General features: G+C 34.8%; 2 protein-coding genes and 1 long non-coding RNA gene across 5 annotated transcripts in view; 2 read left to right on the plus strand and 1 right to left on the minus strand.

Moving 5' to 3' along the window:
• The window catches only part of LOC126374321 (oxysterol-binding protein-related protein 9), a 129,864-nt gene that overhangs the window by 75,248 nt on the left and 39,679 nt on the right, over positions 1-14,937 (minus strand). The gene's annotated exons all lie outside the window — the stretch shown is intronic.
• Positions 1-14,937, plus strand: part of LOC126374426 (elongation of very long chain fatty acids protein) — a 69,899-nt gene that overhangs the window by 15,897 nt on the left and 39,065 nt on the right. The gene's annotated exons all lie outside the window — the stretch shown is intronic.
• On the plus strand, positions 8,835-11,123 carry LOC126374527 (uncharacterized). Its single transcript, XR_007567447.1, has 3 exons — positions 8,835-8,934; positions 9,008-9,248; positions 10,491-11,123. It is a non-coding gene; the product is annotated as an uncharacterized LOC126374527 (long non-coding RNA).

The following is a 14,937-nucleotide window of genomic DNA, read 5'->3' on the forward strand; positions in this document are numbered from 1 at the left end:
TCATATTCGACTGAGTCATCCGCAAGTCCTGCGAATTTGGCAGCTTCTTGAAAAGTTTTGCAATTTGGACCTCCAATTTGAAGTAAATCCGCGAAACTACGACAAGGGTAAACACTTAAAAGAAGTCTTAAAAAGAACTGTTCACCTCTGTTCGGCGCGACCCAAAATAGACGCGCGACGAGCTCACCCCGCATTCTCCGCGTAAGAAATTTGCCATTTTGCATTTGCACCGCCTGAACTGTCTTTAAACATGGATCTTTCGCATGAATATTATAAGTTTCAAAAAAGTCTAAGTAGGATACCCGATCAAACTCCTCAGTTAAAGGCCTACTGAAATAGTCTAAAAGATCTGAACCTGCATTATTAACTGCCTCGTTCGCGTGGCCAGGCTTAAAAAATACTGAATTTTGATCGGGCAAATGTACTGTTAACATTTTTACCGTAGGGTTCCTAGCTACAATATCAAATTCGAGAACACGCCACGCTGCTTCGCTAGAACTAATATATCGCTTAGTGACATATTGTTCGATTTCATCCTCACGATGTTCTTCATCAACAACGGCAATACGGGCTTCATCAGGTCCTTTTGTCATATATTTGAACAAATATTTAATTATAGCACGCTGTGTGGACACTTCTAAATTTATGTGAGCATCATATTTTAGGAGAAGAGCAGGATTATAAGGAACGACCCATAAATCATTAACTATTACGTCTCTGCCGCGATATTTAATAATCGCCTGATTTTTACTATTACGATGTAAATGTATAAAACCTCTATCGTCACTGAAGGTGACTGGTGTTTCTTTTTTTGGAAAATATTTTAAACAGTTTTTTTTTTCACTATTCCAACACGGCAAATTAGTTCGGTAAGGAGGACCGCATGGACCGTGTATCATGTGATCCATGACAACTTTGTATAATAAAGTTTGTGTTGGATCGGGTATGGTAGCACGAACAAACTTATCAATATCCGGACTTTCTACTGGTCCACCACCTTCCACTCTAAAAGCAATATGCGCATGTGGTAGTCCTCTTTTTTGGAACTCTATAACATGCATTATATAAACAATTTTTCCGAACCATTTACCCGATTTTAAATCTTTTAATAACTCTCCCAGTTTTAAGTTGAAAACTCGAGCACAAGTAAGGGGGTCTTTTGATCGACCTGATAATGTTGAATTTTTTATTTCAGGCCAGTTGGGGTTACATGTTAAAGTTAAAAAATATGATGGTGGACCTAACCTGTTTACCATTGCTATAGCATCCAGGTATTTCTTTTTCATGTACCGTGGACCCCCTGTGAATGAGCTAGGTAAATAAATTTTACCAGGTTCTACTCCACCTTCTCCTAAAATAAACTCGTCATTAATTAATTCTTGGAGTGGAGCTACTCTTAGCCTGTTTTGTTGTTTTGTTTGGCTATTTTTCAAAAACCGCAAGCGTTCTTCTAAAACTCTACAAAACATATCGACTAACCACTCTTCAGATAAACGACCAAATATGCTAAATCGCGATTCGGATAAAAGTAAACAACGGACATATTTAACCTGATTAAGCTTATTGCCCTTATTATCTCTCATATCTGGATGCCAACCAGTATTTCCGTGAGGATATAAGAGAGGATACTGGAAAGTCTCGTATAAGGAATCCATTATATCTATTGTTCGAGGCCTACCGTCTGCTATCTTTTTGACTACAATACAGCGTGGAGAAAATTCTTCGCGGTCTGTACTAATAATTGCGGCAATTTCTTGACCAATAGGTTGATCTCCGAGGATGTTACCGTGAGTCGCACGAGTAGTTTTTTCGAATTTCAAGAAAGCTTCTGATGATACCTCTAAACTTAACCTTCTAAAACATTTTATGTATGGATTAACTGTGTGCATGAACCCTGTAATCATTCGAACTACCGTTGTATCTAAACTTAATTCGCCAGCTAAACTCTCTCTTTCGCTACTGTCATTTATGTAAAAATTAATATTATTAGGACTTTCATTGTAAGACAAATCAAAGATACGATGGTAAATACGTCCTTGAATTTTTAGAAAAGATATACCTTCTGGATGGTGGTAACCATGGGAAACACCTAATGCCGAAAATGCAAAAATATTATTGTAAGCGCGTGGTCTATTTAAAAAAGCTGGATTTGTATAAAATTCTTCATTTAATGGGAGAAAATTCTGAACGTTATAATCTCCTGAATGACAACACCATTGTCGACGAGATTTCTCTTCTTCGAACAATGGAGCATTACAATTTGGACATCTATATGTCTTATCAGACAGAAGCGACGTATTTTTTAAATTATACAATCGAATAATGCTGAGTTCATGCCCCTGTTTTTCACCTATTAAATTTTTTGAATATCGCAGTGGCGTTTCAATGTTACGACTATATTCTGTGTATTTTTGTGCTGCTTTTTTGATAATTTCGGGGTGAAGCTCGTTATAACGTTGAACGGCCGCGCGGTGAACGTCTGGGTTGTTCTCGTTATAACGTTGAACGGCCGCGCGATGAACGTCTGGGTTGTTCTCGTTATAACGTTGAACGGCCTCGCGGTTAACGTCTGGATTGCGTTCGTTATACCGTTGAACGGCCTCGCGGTGAATGTCTGGATTGCGTTCGTTATACCGTTGAACGGCCTCGCGGTGAATGTCTGGATTGCGTTCGTTATACCGTTGAACAGCCTCGCGATGAACAGCGGGGTTTCTTTTAGTGTATTTTCTTACAGCTTCGCGGTGCGCGTTTTCTTTGCGCGGATTCGGTCCGCGTTTCTGTTTTTTGGGTCGGCCGCCTTTATTTTTAACGCATTGATTTTCGACTTCATTATCAATTCTTTCTAATAGGACAACTGGTTTCAAAGTTGTCAATTTTAAATCATTGATAGAGTCATTATCTGAACTTTGCACAGAGGTTTTAAGTGGGGCCAGTGTTGACTGATAGTTCATCAAAATTGAATCTAAAGTTTGATTCACATTCAGTAATGGTGAAGATATTAAATCTACTAAAATGGACTGTGACGTTTCGGAACTAACCCGCGATCCATTTTGCCATATAGAGTCGTCATTTAGTACTCTTAATCGAGTCAATGAGTATTCGGATCCGTCATAAACTTCATTCGCGAGCAAAAGTTTTGCTAGCGCTTCGGTTGAATTACATTTAAATAAACGTGCTACGTAAGGACCGTCCTCTGGCTTGCCCTTTCCTATATTAATATTTTTTCTGTTAACCGCATGGCTGTTAAAGAAATAATATTCACCGTTAAACCGCCAAAAACTAAAAGTATAACCCTGACCCGTAAACAATATGCTATCCGTACTGTCGTTGTGATTTGAATTGTTTACATTATAAGCGAATTGCGAATCAACAGTATAATCATTTGTATTAAAAAACACTCTGTTGTCCAATATATTTTTTAACGTTAATAAACCTATGTCTTTATTCGCGGGAGTTGTAGGATACGTATTAGAAATGATCCAGTTGTCCTCCATGCTAACTATATGTACGACGTTACTCCCGACGCGAAGCTCATTGGGTAATTCGTCTGGCATAAAATAACTGACACCCCTCTGAAGTAAATATTTTAACTGCATGTAAAGTGTATCCCCCATTTTTAAAATTTCATCAATTTCGGCAGTAGCAAAAGATGCGCGATTATGGAATACAGAATAAATTGAAGCGCATGCTGAGATAACCGTACATTGCGAATTGTTACCTTCATACATATCGGAGCCTTGGTGTGTTAGACCTAATGAAACAGTAAATGTTAGATATGAATTTATTTAATAGATAAGGTAATACACCCTATTATTGACACCCCTACTGATTTTATCAGAAAAAAATAAGAAAAATTTCCGTGCAAACAAAAATATTATCCTATCTGGTTCTAGGTAATGGGCATTTTTTTTACAAACCATTTTAAGCGCCTCAACCTCAGTGTGAACATTAAAATTTGAGAAATGATTACCGTACCAATAATTTAAGGTGCTAATAATTAGGCAGTTTACCCTATATACTTAAATATAATTATCAATATTATCCTTCTCCAATAATCTTTTTTTAATAAAAATAAAATATTCACAGATATAATTACAGGGAATGCAATAATTAGTATAGGAAAATTAAATTACCCATTATTAAAAAAATAAACTACACACTTAAAATTTTAGTCGAATCAATAAACCTAGGTAACTTTGTTTAAGAACTTTTACACAATGCCGTCAGCTCGTGCCGCACAAACCAGCAAAAGCAAAGTCACGACAGTCATGTAGAGCACACTTTGTCCTTGACTTGTTGAACGTCAAAAGTCGATCAATAAATTCGTCAACATTGCCATCGTAGCTGTGGCTTTACAATATACAAAATGGCATAACGGTCCTGTTAGTAATGATATGGTATATAAAATAAAAAACTTATGGAATACTGAAACTATGAGCTTAAGACTATCGAATATCATTCTAAGCAACTATCTCGAAAAAATACATACTTAAGATTACGCATATTTCCCGGAAGTGGGCTGGACATACTATTAGAGGTGGAGATAAATGGAGCAAAGTTGTTACACTATGGTACCCTAGAGGCCATAAGAGAAACAGGGGTAGGCAATTTAAAAGGTGGGCCGACGAAATAATGTCAATGGTTGGAAACACTAAGACCTGGACCAGATTCCTAGATAATAAAAAATAATATAGAGAAATTGGGGAGGCCTTTGCCCGAAGGCACAGAGATTGGTTATTGTAGATTAATGAAAAACTTTAAAATGTAACTTCTATATCTGAAAAAAGGCTATAAATAAATAAAAATATTTCCCATTGGGATAGGCAGAGACCACGCGATTCCACTTACTACGATCCTGACACATCACTTTCGCTTCGACCACTCTTATCAAAGTCTTTATGCACGCTCGCTGAGCCCCAGTACTCTTGACCGTGGCTTTTCTTTTAAATATCCTGGAATTAATCGAGGTATGTACTACCTAGGCCTTCCTCTTCCGATTCTACCAATTGTACCCGCATAATAAATCTTGTCCATGTTCAAACTATCTAGGCATTAATTATTTTGACAATTCTCGTCACTACATCTTCTTTCACAACGGTCCCTTATCACACTATTTTCCTCAACGTTCTCATTAGTAACCTTTTGACAATTTTAATAAAAGATTAAGCAATTTATTACATAATTGTAACAAAAATATTTAATTCCAATTTCATTCATATTCTTTCTCATAATCTGTTCTCTGCCTACCCCAATGAGAAATAGGCGAGATATTATGTAGGTATGCAATGCAGCACTCTATTGACGGAATATTTCGAAGATTTAATATAAAATATCAGTAAAACGTAATACCATAATCTTGATCTTGTTGCATCATAGTGTGAGATTATTTCAAACTAATACAGGTGAAGTATGTATATTTGTCAACTATCACAAAAAGTAATTTAAAAAATTAAACCAATTTCAAAATCTGTCAAATAAAAGTAAGAAATAATATTTAGTTGAATAATTAGAATCAAAATTTTGAAATTACTTTTTATTTAAACTCAATGTGACTAATAATATTAATACGCCACTAACCAGGTACCTTCGTTAACAAAACACTGGAATTCCTATAACATGTCTTCTAATTTGTTTAATGTATATGGTGCCCGTCACACCCTTGACCGTTTTCCAAATTGCTTTAATTTACGCTGAAACCATTAATAATCATAGTTACTTAAGCTCGAAGCCTCTATTAGTATAGTCGAAACACAAGATTCCTAATTTTTAACTGTTTTTCAACCAAAAGTTGGAAATTTCTAAACCAATTTTGATGAGACTTGCATTCTTTCCTATGTTGGACGATACTTAATCCCATAAACAAGCATTATTGCAATATGATTTGTAGTTACTAAGAAATGCATGGACAAACATACATGCATATATACGGAATTTGGCACACATTACAATATATGGGTCAAATTGATAACCTTTTTTTTTATTTGAAGTCTGTTAAAAATGGAATTAGATTAGTTTCCTTCAGTCCCCACCACATGGTCATCAAGATATATATTATAACCATAACCCTAACCATATTCAAAATATAGACAAACCTACATAAACTCTTTGATAGTAATTTAAAAAAGTTTCTTGTAGACAAATGTTATTATAGCATTCAAACTTTTTTTTTTCAGATAAACTAAATACTTCAAAGCTTCGATATCTCTATCTCTATATACTTACTTACTTGTTTGATATAATTTTGTAATTATAAATAGCTGTGTTATATAATTAAGTAGATAACTATAATAATTTTGTTACCTAATTACTAATTTCTATAATTCTTAATTACATAGTTAAAATATCTTATAATATTATTATAACATTGGTTATAGTTGTATTTAACCATCTGTAGTAACTTGTCACTTTGGATAAAATACACTACTTCTACGCATAAAACAGACATACTTAGTTGGCTTTTCTCGATTTTAGAGAAAGGTTTAACTTTTCACACAGAATATTAAGATAGTGACTGCTATAGCATAGAATAAGTAATAATACTATGGTCATAGGTTAACTTGTGTGTTTATTATAATTTGTTACAGACCTACTTATGACAGGTTATCTAATGAGTGATGTTACTGTTGTGCTACAACATGGGTTGCTGTCAAACCAGAATTACACTCAGATTGTTAGAATTCAAAAAGGATTCAATGTTATTATTATTATCTATAGTGTTATGATCTCCATCTAAATTTAGGTATCATAGGTTAACTAACTTACTTCATACACCTACCGACCTACTTATTTAAATATTCAAAAAAATATTAATAGTAACTAACTACCTATCGCCTATTCTAGTCACACAGCATAAGTAGGGGCAATGATCTCCATCTAAATTTATCATAGGTTAACTAACTTACTTCATATACCTACCAACCTACTTACTTAATTCTAAAAAAATATTAATAATAATTAACTACCTATTGCCTATTCTAGTCACACAGCATAAGTAGGGGCAATGCAATTGATTTAAGTAGATAGGTACCTAATGCCTGTGCTTAAGTAAAGTTTTTTCCATGGCTGATATCAACGGCTATTTTAGACATTATAATCATCATAAAATCAATCGATCGTTTCTTAAAATGGATGTAACATAAAAAAATGTGCATTAGGTATTAAGCTCCTTAAAATTTAAATAGGTACTTACCGGCACCGATGCAGGTTACAGCAGCCGCCTGCTGCTCGTCGTCAACGCGACAGCGGCGAAGCATTGTAGAGCACAATGGAATCTCAACGCTTGAACGCTTCATCTGTAAACAAACCACTTCTGTACTATATGTGTTTATCTAATAGATAGACAATAGAATAAGAATTACTTATAGCTTTTAAGTAGTTACTTACCTTTTAATGTTTTCACTTTCATTATGTGAAAAAGAGAAAATCGGTACAGAAAGTTAAATATCTTACAATTATAATTGTTTATATGGCTAACTTTTTACGATTTTAAAGATTATTACCTTATTATATACCTAAATATTTAAAAATAATTGTTAAATTATTAATAACAAAATCGACTTACCTTTGGAAATCTTGAAATACAAGTGAAAAAACGCTTGTCACTTTTTCGCGCCAACGGTTTTGGTACGAATTTACTTTTTTTTTCCATGAGACTAACAAAGAAATTCTGCCAAAACAGATTCAAACAGCCAATATCGAAAAATATTGAGGTACTTTTTTACGTCACTTGGACGCACAGATATCGATGGAATTAATAAATAAGCAATATAAAATCTAATTCATTTTTGTCACATCAGTACCATTTAACTTTTTTAAATAAGCAACAATGATTGAGTATTTTCATTCATTTTTCCGTGAGTATTTGGCGGGAAAGTTGCTTTCTTCATTGAATACTTTTAATAAAAACTGTTGCTTTTTATTAATACGAAGTGGTGTTTTGTGGTTAATGACCGCATTAAGTTAGTCGGAAAACATTCGCGACAGTGTTATTATATTGGAATATTCAATAAATAAAGTGTATCTATCTATTTTCGCTTGGTGCCAACACCAACAAGCCGCTTCATAACTCCAAAGTTTATGCGGACTTTTGAGTTAATTCGAAGTAGGAGTCTGCTCCGAGGGTGGGGGCTTAGGTTTCATCATTCATCGTCATCACCTTTTATAATTTCATTAATCATCAAGAAAAAAAATAATATATTAAGATATGGCTGTATGGGCATAGTTTCCTTTGCCTTACCCTTCGGAGAAAAAAAAATTTTTTTTTTTGTCTCGTTGGTGAACAATTTGGCGAAGTTCTATTGTATTGAGGCTTTTCGGCGGGAAACGGGAACGGGACAGTTGCTTTCTTCATTGAGTAATCTAAATAATTAATACGAAGTGGTGTTTTGTGGTTAATGATCGCATTAAGTTAGTCGGAAGACATTCGCGAGTGTTATTATATTGGAGTATTCAATAAACAAAGTGTATCTGCCTATTTTCGCTTCGTGCCGGGAAGCCCGCTTCATAAACTCAAAGTTTATGCGGACTTTTGAGTTAATTCGTTTGGGGTTCGGAGTAGGAGTCTACTTCGAGGGTGGGGGGGCTTAGGTTTCATCATCATCACCTTTCATCATTTCATTAATCATCAAAAAAAAAAAATACGTCAGACATGGCTGTATGGGCATAGTTCCCTTTGCCTTACCCTGCGGGGAAAACTAAAACAAAAAAAAAATCTATTGTATTGATATCCCTGAAATGGGCAAAAGGAAAAAAAAAAATGTATTGATATTTTCCTGTGCTACTTTTTTCCTACCTACTTTGTTGGAATTTGTAACTTACAAAATTCATCGAGTCGGCCCTACTTCCCCGTTTTTGCGTGGATATTCAACTGGTAAAACTTCCAGAACCATTATGTGTTTTGGATAAAGCCGAAATGATAAAAAATTTGTGAATAATGTTCGTTGATAAATTGCAATGTAAGTAATATACAATCGAATGACACTGTTATTATAAAGTTATTTATTTATAGGTGTTAGATGCTGATCGACTTTGTGTGTAACTCATACTAAGAGATGCAAGCAACAATAACAAGTCTCCTGATGAATGTTCCAGTCCGAGAGTTAATAATAATAAGTTGGAAGCAATGTGTCTGTATAAGTTGTGGAATATCTTTGGGAAGGCATACAAGAAGACAAAATCACAGGCCATAAGCTTAGGGAAAGAAATGAAGAGTGACATTATATAGAAAAACAAAAATATCTCCGAGACAGGTAATAGGGTGAATATCAAAATGTGCCAAGTTTGGTGGCGAACTTTCATATTAATTTTCGTAAAAAATTGGGTTTTTTTCACGAAAAACAAAATATGAAAGTATTGCCACCAAACCTGGCACATTTTGATATTCACCCAATAAAATATTAAGGATTATAATTTCATTGTGTAAGAGCTATTTAAAAGGTTTTATGTGTTTCTATCATAATGGGGGACTTTCCAATCGGTGTTCCCCAAAAACACAATAGGTAAATGACATTGTTAAGTTTTTTCTTCGTTTAAACTTCTAACTTCATGGATAATAGACATATGCATCTTTTATCTTTGTTTTTGGGTATAAATGATGATGGTATATTATGATGATACAACTTCCACCTATTATTATTCTGATCAAAATAAAGAGAAGCAATATAGGTAGCAATGTCATTCTATACATAATGTGTAATTTCAAGAAACAATTAGTTTTATATTATATGATGATTCCATCATTACATTACATTTTTCAATAATGATGTACCCCAGCAATGAGAAAATAGGTAATTATCACGTTAAAAGTGAACAACGCCATCTATCATGTGTTTGGGGAATGTCAATTAGAAAGACCCTCATTGTTATAAGGCAACTTAAGTTGGCATATTGTAATTTCATCCCTACAGATTTAATAATATTGTTATAATCAGGCATATTATGTAATAGTATTTTATGCAACAGTTGTATAAGAAGGGTCAAAAAATGCGAGTGGCGTGAGTTGCGATGTGAGCCTTGGCGAACATCGCAATAAGAGACGCCACGAGCATTTTTTGACCTAGTTATACAACGTTGCATACAATACTTTTTCTACGACGACGTAATTTTAAATGAAACAAAAATTATACAAAGAAAAATTTTATTTATAAAAATTATTTTCCAACGCGCGGAAAATGGCGGCAAATGTATACTTTTTTTTTATAGTATATCTATGGCACCAAACAAAGTAAAGGTGCCAGTTTCCAGGTCAAAAAAAAAAAACAACAACAATGCTTTTTTGGCGACATTATAGTACAGTTACACTTTGTAAACAATGCTTTTATAGGCCATAGAGCGTACACTTTTTCAAAGAGTTTAATTATGTATGTACTTATATTAGACTTTTTGGTTATTTAAATGCCAGATTAAAGTAGAGGAGTAGAAAAAATATATTATTGTACATGGGACATCAAAACTACAATTATTTTTTTAAGAACATTCATATTTGCTTTCAGATTCCTGATGGATGCTCATGTATGCGTTGCTTGCAGGATGAGCTCACCTCAAAAGTATTAATATCTAGTGAACATAAGAGCTGTGTTAAGTGTGCCGTTCTGTTGCATTGTATGTAGTTAGTAGCTATTTATGTTCATAAATGTTGTTAAACTATGAGCTTAAATCACTTTATAATTTATATTATCATATCATTAAATAGTTAAATAAGCTAGTTAGGCACATAACCCATATATTTTAATGTTATTGTCAAGTTTATTCTATACCTACTTACTAATATGTTACCATATTAAGTTCCCTGACATGATTTATGTTTTGACTATGTACTAACATCAGTAAGTAGTAACTGGGACCAGCAGCTTAACATGCCATTCGAAGCATACTTCAGGCAATCGGTTGATCAGCCAGTCATCTCCTAACCAAACTGGGGATCACAAAGTAATTTTTGTGGATTTGAACCTAGGACCTCCAGATGTGTTGACCCAACAGTCAGCCACTGGACCATGGAGGCTGAGAGTACTTGGTTAAGTTGCTGTTTTATTTCAACTATTTAATTAAATGTAGAAATATTTTGTGTGGTTGCACCTACTTATGATATTTTAAATATATAATAAAACAACTTATTTCTAAAAATATATCTTTCATTGTCTTTTAATAAAATTGTTTCATTTTAAAATAATTTTGAAAAATATAAATAGTAATCACGTCGTTTACCACCACTTCAACCGATTAGATCTCACAATCAGTGTTTTTGTTGTTTCAAAATTGTTAGTTGCATTTTAATGTAGGTACCTATATACCTACCTACTGACAGTGTACTTATGACCTTTTGAGACCAGATTTCCACATCCACATCAAACATCCTTTGGTAGTCTTTATTGGCTTAAATACAAGACAAATATCATTACAAAATCTATAGGTACCAATGAGGGACTTTCCAGACTACTTTTCCCAAACAAAGATAGATGGCTCTGTACAGATTTGCGATCGTTTAACCTTCTAATTTTACGGATAATTTATATACTGCCATTGCATTATAATATATTTGAATAAAAAATAATAATAATATATTTGTAAATTAGTTTATACATTGTGAGTGCTATGTACACCGTTATTGTTACACATATCAGTCAGAATACCTAGTTAAGTTATGGAATAAGCTCAATATGTGTGATGTGGTTGTACTTTTTTAAATAAATAAATAAATAATTATTTATTCGAGTAATGAGAAAATAGGTATTTACGTATTTATCACGTTAAATCTGGACAGCTCCAACTGTATTTTTTTTTTGAGAAAATAGCCTGGAAAGTCATCTATTAGTATTTTATAAAATATTTCTATTACCTACCTACCTACTTGTTACTAAATATGCAAGAGTAACATGTGTTGGTGCTGATTCCAGTGCACACTATCGAAGTTTATTTGAAGTTATACCTGTCATTTTCTTATCAACCGAAAAGGAAAGGGACGGATGATTGAAAACTGTAACTGGGTACCTTCACACGACTTATTTAAACTATGATAATCGCTAATTACAGTACACAATGCACCTAGAGCGAGGCGTCAAAGTCACATCGAGATTGGGAAAATCGACGCTATTACAGTAGTTCGTAATTACCATGGTTACTCCCCACCAACTCGCTTGAGATCGTGGTTACCATGGTTACGAACTACACGATCCTGATCGACAAGCCCATGACCTTGACACACCGGCCAGAATGGATTAGAAAGTGTAATTACCGCGTGATAAAATTTGATCAAGATTTAATTAGGTCTCGTGAAAACAAAAAGTTCCAGGTGCGATAGTTTTGCCAGACTGTAGGGTGTCTCCCTGATGCGGAGCAGTTTTCGAAGATCCAGCAGTATTTCAATACTCAACATCACGTTCCGATCAATGTTTTTTTTTTACCGGCGATAGAATTTGACCAAGATTTAAATAGGTTTCGTAAAAAAAGTATCGTTCCAGGTGCGATAGTTTTGCCAGACTGTAGGGTGTCTCCCTGATGCGGAGCAGTTTTTTAAGATCGAAAAAGATTTCCATACTCAACATGATGATCCCATCAAACCCCTCATACATCATATTCACCCCCGAGGAAAAACGAAAATTTTGTATGGCGACCATCTTGTTTTTCCGCCTTTTGTTTTTTTTACCGGCAATTAATTTTGACCAAGATTGAAATACGTCTTGCGAAAACTAATTGATCCAGATTTTATAGTTTTGCCAGGCCGTGGAGTGTCTCCCTGATGCGGAGCAATTTTTGAAAACCTGGAAGTATATCCGTACTTTTCATGATGTTCCAAACAAAAACCTCGTACATCATTTTTTACCCCCGAGACATTTTCTGGAAAAACGAAATTTTGTATGGCGGCCATCTTGTTTTTCCGCCATTTTGATTTTTTTTCAACGGTGATTGAATTTGACCAAGAATTAAGTAGGTATAGTGGAAAAAAAAATGTACTATGTTTGATAGTTTAGCCAGGCCATAGGGTGTCTCCCTGATGCGGAGCAGATTTCAAAGATCGAGAAGTATTTTTTATACTCGACATGACGTTCCGATTACACCTCTATACAACATTTTTACCCCCGAGGCATTTTCAGGAAAATTGAAAAATTCGTATGGCGGCCATCTTGTTTTTCCGCCATTTTGAATTTTTATCACCAGCGATAAAATTTGACTAAGATTTAAATAGGTTTCGTAAAAACAAGAAAGTTCCAGGTGCGATAGATTTGCCAGGCCGTAGGGTGTCTCCCTGATGCGGAGCAGTTTTCGAAGATTGAGAACATTTTCCGTACTCGACAAGACACTCCGATCACATTCCCATACACAGTTTTTACCCCCGTGACAATTTCTGGGAAAACAAAATTTTGTATGGCGGCCATCTTGTTTTTCCGCCATTTTGTTTTTTTCGCGTGCGATTGAATTTGACCAAGATTTAAATACGTTGTGTGAAAAAAAATTTGATCCAGGTATAATAGTTGCGCCAGGCCGTAGGTTGTCTCCCTGATGCGGAGCAGTTTCTGAAGATCAAGAAGTATTTGGATATTCAACTTGACATTTCAATCACATCCCCCATACATCATTTTTACACCCGAGACATTTTCTGAAAAAACAAAAATTTATATGGCGGCCATCTTGTTTTTCGGCCATTTTGTTTTTTTTTCACCGGCGATAAAATTTGACCAAGAATTAAATAGGTTTCGTGAAAACAAAAAAGGTTCAGTGCGATAGTTTCGCCAGGCCGTGGGGTGCCCCCTGATGCGGAGCAGTTTTCAAAGATCGAGAAGTATTTCCATACTTTCAAAGACGTTTCGATCAAAACCCTCATACATAATTTTTATCCCAGAGGCATTTTCAAGAAAAACTAAAAATTTGTATGGCGGCCATCTTGAATTTCCGCCATTTTGATTTTTTTTCACAGGCAAATGAATTTGATCAAGATTTAAATAGGTATTCTGAAAACTAAAAAGTTCCAGGCGCGATAGGTTTGCCAGGCCGTAGGGTGTCTCCCTGATGCGGAGCAGTTTCTGAAGATCAAGAAGTATTTACATACTCAACATGACCTTCTGATTACGCCACCATACATTGTTTTTGCCCCCGGGACATTTTCTGGAAAAACAAAATTTTGTATGGCGGCCATCTTGTTTTTTTTTCACTGGCGATAAAATTTGACCAAGACTTTAATAGGCTTCGTGAAAACAAAAATGTTCCAGGTGCGATAGTTTTGCCAGGCCGTAGGGTGTCTCCCTGATGCGGAGCAGATTTCAAAGATCGAGAAGTACTTCCATACTCAACATGACATTCCAATTACACCCCCATACATTGTTTTTACCTCTAAGACATTTTTCTGAAAAAAACAAAATTTTGTATGGCGGCCATCTTGTTTTTCGGCCATTTTGTTTTTTTTTCACCGGCGATAAAATTTGACCAAGATTTAAATAGGTTTCGTGAAAAATTTATTGCTCCAGGTTTTATAGTTTTGCCAGGCCGTAGCGTGTCTCCCTGATGCGGAGCAGTTTTTCAAGATCGAGCAGTATTGAAATACTCAACATGACTATCCGATCACATCCCTGTACATCATTTTTACCCCCGAGGCATTTTCAGGAAAAACGAAAAATTTGTATGGCGGCCATCTTGATTTTCCGCCATTTTGATTTTTTTTCACCGGCAACTAAATTTGACTAAGATTTAAATAGGTTCCGTGAAAAAAATATTGCTCCAGGTATTATAGTTTTGCCAGGCCGTAGGGTGTCTCCCTGATGCGGAGCAGCTTTCCAAGATCGAGAAGTATATCCATACTCAACAAGACGTTCCGATTACATCCCCATACATAATTTTTACCACCGAGACATTTTATGAAAAAACAAAATTTTGTATGGCGGCCATCTTGTTTTTCCGCCATTTTGATTTTTTTTCACTCACGATAGAATTTGACCAAGATTTAATAGG

Source organism: Pectinophora gossypiella, chromosome 17 (genome assembly GCF_024362695.1).
Source record: "Pectinophora gossypiella chromosome 17, ilPecGoss1.1, whole genome shotgun sequence".
Classification (NCBI taxonomy): domain Eukaryota; kingdom Metazoa; phylum Arthropoda; class Insecta; order Lepidoptera; family Gelechiidae; genus Pectinophora; species Pectinophora gossypiella.